We start from the raw sequence: 7,587 nt of genomic DNA, 5'->3' as shown, positions 1-7,587 counted from the left end.
AATTACGTAGACCCAGTCCTTCTTCTTCAGAAATACAACTACAAAATCAAGTTGTTTTAATCTAAGTCTCAAGCAATTGACTAAGTAGTGATCATCCTTGTCTCTTTTGTAATTGTGTAAATATTAAAAATAATTATTTATTGTATATCAATAAATACTAATAGTTGAATGACTTTACTTTTTTGCATAGTAATTGTAAAGACCCTTGTTTATCCATTGCGAGAAGATTGACATTAGTTCAGTTGGACCCTCGTCAGCAAAGTTAAAACCTTCAAATGGATATTGTTGCTTCACATCACAACTAATGACTTTCTTTTCTCTCTCTTCCTCTTTCTCCTTGCCTTTTGCGGTTGAGGAGGATACCTGAAAAATAGTCATTGATTTTTTTCTTTTAATAATGTCACAACCGGAGAGCACCCCTAGTCGTGACGTGGTATACTTGACCTCTCGGAGGTCTTATACGAGCCACTTAGCTTCATTACATAACATCATGCAAAAATAGAGGGAATTTAAAAACTTTTCTTTCAACATTTGACCAAAATTTGTTCATAGCAACATAAGTCTTTCTAACATATGTCTCAAAACCATCTATGTAATATAAGAGTAACAATGTCTTGGGACGCATCCCACAAAAGTATAAAACAAAGTAAATGACATAAACTAAACATAAGGGCATTGTCCTCGAATGCTATGAGGACTCACCAATCTTCACTTTTCGAAGGCCTTGGAAACTTTAGCCTTCAAAACGACTCAATCTCCTCAACACCCTACATTGGATTAGAATGTAGGCGAATATGCGTTGGTACAAAATGTACCAAGTATGAAAGCTAACATATAAAACATAAGATATCCCAAGGGTTATTCAATAATAGACATAATCATAAGAGATTATAACATAACCATACCATGAATATCATAAGCGTAGTAATTCATCAAAAAGCATATACATAAGTTCATACTTCTATCCTTTGTCCTTCTTACTCAAGTGAACTACCTCACAAGCCACCTCCAAGTATACTTGTGCATGGCCATGGTAGCATCTTATTCTATTACCTAGCTAAGTACCTCTCTTTGGTCGTTCTTGATCATAGTCCACTTTCATAACTAAGACCTAAGTTTTTCATACATAAGAGTACTATACCCTTTTGATCACCTCATACATACATCATGAACACTACGAGTTACTTCATTTAGTAAGTCTAAGTTCATTTTGCTTTGAACATTATGAGATACTTCTCAAGCATGTCTAAGTTCATAGGATATGGAGATCTCTACTAGGAAACCTTACCTCCACTACATGAAGGACTACTGCCTCATGAGACCTGAAACTTGGATAGTCATCACAACTACTAGGTGTATCTCTCCTTTCTACTTGGAGTCCAGACCCTTATGTGAAAATCCTTCTCATTTTGCATATCCACTTGGAGCCAATCATATTCTCCTAGATTTACTAGTCAAACCTTGCTCAACACTTTTCTCTCATGGAGGGATTTCCTTGACAATCTCTTCATGCTCAAGTGATTTTATCGCTTTCATTCAATCAATTCCTAAATCTACAGCCAACACAACAACCTAAGATTCATAATTCATTCTATCTTCATTCATATGTAGATTATAGGACTGTCAAGTAGTAGGCTTCTTCTCACATTCTTCATTACTAGGTGAATCTAGCCATAATTCATGTATAAGGTTCAGTTCAATTATAACAAGTCAAGATCAATCCTAATCAATAAGGTCTAATTTAAATATATATTTATGATTCTACTATGATCAATTAGTACTTGAGACAATTGAATTAAGAAGATCAATCTAGAACCCTAAATCTTGCATTTTAGTGCTAAAATCACCATAATCACCTTCATCATCAAATACTAGAATTCATCAAGGAAACCACATGAAAACATCACATAATCATCATATAATCATAATTGAATTCTACCCACTTGATTCGGATCACAAACAAGCCATAACCACAACGCAACCACGATCATAACTAAATTGGGGTATTTTAGATTCACAATTGAGGGAAACTATTGCCTCCATCCTCCTCCTCCTCCTCCTCCTCCTCCTCCTTCTTCTTCTTCTTCTTCTTCTTCTAGAGAAATGATTTTGGAGAGAGTTTGGGGTCTTTAGATGAGTTAGTAGAATGGTTAGTTTAGGGTTTATTTAGTCTTATATAGGTGGCTAAATAACGTATTAACCAACCCATGTTAACCCCTAATTAACTACTAACCGAACCCCTAATTCCTAACTTAAAACAAATTTTGGAAATTTGGCAGCACTCACGACTTGGCCATCTACAGACAGTAGATTGATCTACTATCCGTGGTTTCATCTCGTGGATTGAATATGAAACTCTAAATGTTGCAGGCCCCTACGAATTCTAAGTATGGACTGACGAGGTCCACCCACGGACCTTGGTTTGATCTAGGGGGCGTCGAATGGCTCCATAGATCATCACAAAGGTGAGGACACAAAGTAGTTAAGGCAGCATAGGGGGACTGTTTGGGGGGTCTTGTTCCCAAACGATTCCATGGTTCAACTTAGGGTCTTTTTATCTTAAAAGGGCTATAAGTAACTAACTAAACAAACCCATAAGACCTTAACCAATCAAACAGTTAAAATCCAAAATACCAGCTGAAAACTAACACTCTACAAGCTTGCAGCACCTAAGATTTCCCATCCAGGGATCGTGGATGGGTCTACGGCCGTGTTGTTCCTCCGTAGAGTGGGAGTGGGGCTCAAAATTGAATTCAAACCTACCTAGACTAAGTCCTCATTCATGACAATGACCTACAGGATGTGGATTGATCTACTGAACATAGATACCAACCGTTGTTCACCCAATTTGACATTTTGGGGGACTGTTTTGGGGTCCCCGCCAAGGACTTTTTTGGTGGTCTTTGGGAGGTCGTATCCGGACGTTTTGACCCTAAATATGTCCATATACATGTTAAGCCACTCCCCTATAGTTTTAGACTTCAAACATCACTTAAAACCCCATGAAACATACTAAGGTACGCTAGCACACACAAAGGATAACTTCTGGATGTCTTGGTCTTCCTTGGACGTTTGATCTCAAACCTCTTCATATTAACTTACACAAGCTGTGACACATCTTATTAATGAGTTATTGAATCATAACACATGAGAGACTCTAGTTAACCTTATTTCATTTTGGGATTCTAACAACTAATTGTAGATTGTGATCAGGAAATTTAATTTTTTCAACCTCCTACACCTCAAAGGTTGTGAAATATTCTTGGATCTATGGACATCAATATTATATCTCATATCCTTAAAAGTATTAGTTAGTTCTTTAATACGACTAGTAAAAATTTATTTTGCTGCTCACATCTTCGCATCAATAAGAAGAACATTTGATGTTAGAACAGGAAATAACACCAGTAAAAGACTAAGTTGTTGCTACAGATGAAGCTTCTTGTGACATTTTATCTACAAGGTAAATAAATTTTTTTTGAAAGGTTACAACTGAATATTAAATAAAAAGGGGTAGCAATTTATACTTATGTACACACAGATGAACATTTTGTTGCCGGTGATGTACCTTATGTTGAAATAGATGAACATTTTGTTGCCCGAGATGTAGAGATGTACCTTTTACAAACGAATCTTCTGTTGTCACAAATGAATCTTCTGTTTCAATATATGGGTAACTTGTTACTACAAATAAGCATTTCGTTTCTCTAACACATAGACGACATGTTCCAATACATGACAACTATGTTTAAATATAGACCAACATATCACTAATATGTTGCAACATACAACACATCTTTCAACAAATGAAATATATGTTGGACAACTGAACAAGAGTACATTTCTACAATCATATGAACAAAATGGTCAAAAAAGAAGAACAAAAGAAACCTAAACGACTTTTCACCCAACAACAACAATACTATACATTTTCTCAAAATTAGGGATATTTTTGAGTTTGTCGATTTTCTTTCAAAAACAATATATATAGATACCATTACACCATTATTTAGGTTTGACAATGGAGCGGGGCGAAAGGAAAGCTGGGCAAGTTACAATGTATGTGGGGTGGGGCAGGTTTATATATGTTTTCAAAATTTACGTGGGCGGGGAGGTTGTTGGTTAAAATCACTTCACATAAATTTTGATTCAGTTCTGCACATGTTTTGGCACTAATCATATAATGAGTATTAAGTGAAAATGGAACTATTGAATATTTACTAAAAAAATTTGAATGACCAAAAAATTATAAAGAAGAAAAAAGTATGTCACTATTTGCATTTTTTGTTTATTACATCAAATGTACCTAATTCAAAGCTATTAAAAAATATGTTAACATTTTTGAAAGATGAGTATTATGAAATTGAATTTGAATGCAACACTAACGTGTTAATTTAACTATAAACAATTAACAAAATTCAAATTTTTAAGTTGAAAACGTATGTGTATCATTTAAAATGTTTTCTACTAATTATGTTTGATGGGGCGGGTTTATACGGGGTGGGGCGGGGCGGGTTGAAAGCAACTAATCATGCAAAGTGGAGCGGGGCGGGGATCAAAATCTTAGCGGGTTTAAACGGGTTTGCCCCGCAACCTCCCCGTACCGCCCCATTGTCATACCTACCATTTTATTCAATTTTCAAATCTACATAACGACTTCTTGTTCATTAACCCGAGAAAAGAACTTAGTATCACGAGTGTGTTGTTTGAAAATTGTAAATTTTTATAAAAACCTAATTATAAAAATCTAACTTACCCATTTTAAGTCGAACACAACCTTCAGTTCAGAAAGAGAGAGTGACGATGCCAGATGAGGAGGAAGATAATGAGGAGAACATTTGTTGATTGTAAGATTTTCTAAGGAAGAAGAAGAAGGGAAGAACATTGGAGAGAAGAAGAAGAGAGAAAATTCTATCTTCTTTTACTTTTTTTTAAAATGGTTTGAATAGAATTAAAATAGTTGAAAAATATATTGTTTTTATAAAAGATTAGAAAGTATTAATCTTATGGCAGATTAAATTAATTACATTTTAAAGTGGGTTAGACCTTTTCTTGACCAAAGTGTCACCAAAACAAAACAGAACACTCATTTTATTCAATTTTCTCAAGAAACTCTGGTTGAATATTCTCCCAATATTATTATTATTATTATTTTATAGAAGAGCCAAGTTGAGGACGACTAAGGGTAAATTTGTCAATTCATAAAAATTCTAGAATGTTTGTTTCTGTATGATGATATCAAGAAAGTGATAATAGATTTGTAATGACCAAACAATCAAATATATTTTCCTAAATGTCATTTTTATCCTAAGATGTGACAATTAATATGGACCCATATTTTCAATCACACTTTTTTCTTAAATTTTTTGAATATAGACTAATAATTAGTCTATTTTAATAAGATATTACACTTCTTATAGATTTATTTTCTATATAGTATAAAATTTTGTTTTTACAACATACTCATGATTTTATAGGTCTAAAGGTAATTCGAAATTAATGATTTGTTGAGACCTACAATATTAATTTATGTGATGTTTTTCTAAAAAAAATTTATATTAATATATTACAACTAATATGGTTAATTGACGTGATAAACTTATTTTAAGTAATATTTCTCTATATTATAAAGTAAAAAACTACTTACTATGAGGGCATATAAAAATCTTCATACCAATTTTTCATAAAACATCAAATTTGTAAATTTTCATAATAAAATAAATTACATATTAAAATAATTAAATAAATTTATAGTGTGAAATTTCTTTGTACTAATATGTATATGACATAAACATACTTAAATCGGAAAAGGGCTTAAAACCCTCAAAGTATTGAAAATGGTACAAAATTACCCTTCATCCACCTATTGGCTCCAAAATACCCTTCACACCCACCTATTGGGTTCAAAATACCCTTGTCATCCACCTTTTGGTTCAAAACTAGCCACTTATTTAACGATTTTATATTTAAACTATTTAAATATTTTTTAAAATACGTGGCGCTCAACTATTTGTTATAATTTAACTTATTAGTATAATTTTTAAATCAATCCACTACCCACCCATTGCTAATTAAACCCCTCTAAATTAATAAACCCGTCACATTATTAATGCAAGCTACTGCCAATTGAGTGTTTTTAAAAATTTGAGGCGAAAATATTTATAGAAGTAAATTATCATACATTCAAGTGGCTAAATAAAAATCACTGATAAACTAAAAAGTCTGACTATGTTCATCTTAATTATTCTTACGTCTCAATTACTTGATGTTACTGCATAGGTAACTTTTTTTTTTTAAAATAATAAATTAAAGGTTTTAAAATAAATTATAAATATTTATAAAATTATATTTCAAAAAAGTGCATGAATTAATTCGAGATGTATTACTTCTTTACCTTTAATCATAAATTTCTAATTCAATTTTGAAAGAAAGCGTCCTCCTAAATAAGCGGCTCGACCTAAATTTAATTGAGGCTTCGATTCGGACTCGAATAATTTTGGATGTCATTTTCAAGATTCTATAATTTCATCGTGTTTTAGTAGTGTTTATGATGATTTTGATATTATAATTGAATTATTAATTGGATGAGGTTTAGTTAGTAATGAATGGGTAATGGGTTGGTTTATAAATTACATTAATAAATTAAAATTATAACCAATAGTTGAACGCCAAGTATTTTAAAAAATATTTAAAGAGTTTAATTTTAAAACAATTAAAAAAGTGGTCAATTTTGAACCCAAAGGTGGATGACAAGGGTATTTTAGAGCCAATATGTGGATGAAAAGAGCATTTTGAAGCCAATAGGTGGATGAAGGGTAATTTTGTACCATTTTCAATACTTCAAGAGTATTTTAGGCGCTTTTCCGTATTTAAAAATATAATTTGTACTCCATTTTTCATAAATAAAAATTTTCAACTATAAATAGGTTATCTCTTATAATTTTTATGTTGTTTCATTATAACAATTAACATATGATATATCTCTAACGAATGACAATTAACACCTTCATGTAATAGTGAGTTGTACTTTTTAATTTTGATTTTTACTTCTTACAATCTTATATTATGATAAATTAGTATCATTCGTCGAGAGTAAGGAGCATATTAAATATTAGATTATGAATGCTTTACAACTTAAAAATAAATGTTTTCTCAATTGATATCAATACTTGAATTTCAAAATTAAGGTACTTTATTACCTTATTTTTATTACAATTTTGATATTATCGACTGAATATTGATAAAAAAAAAGATACTATAAAATAATTGTGAAAAAACTTTAGTATTTTCATTTTAAATTTTGTTAAAAGGTAAAATAGTTACAAAAACTTAAATTTCATAAATATAAAATTGATATAAAGTTTGTACTCACTCCATTTTGATTTATGTAATATTTATTTGACTTAACATGAAGTATTTTTTTTTAATAAAAAAATCACTTTTAAAACTCGTGGTTTAAAACAAACCATAGAAAAAATTCATAGATTCATTAGTAGAAATGCAGAAACATCGATCGTGATACTATTCAGAAAACTTGCAGACACATATCTTGTAGATGAATTCGAGAAAGGGAGAAGTGTATTCGAG

Source organism: Solanum pennellii, chromosome 12 (assembly GCF_001406875.1).
Source record: "Solanum pennellii chromosome 12, SPENNV200".
Classification (NCBI taxonomy): domain Eukaryota; kingdom Viridiplantae; phylum Streptophyta; class Magnoliopsida; order Solanales; family Solanaceae; genus Solanum; species Solanum pennellii.
This window is presented reverse-complemented; position numbering follows the sequence as displayed.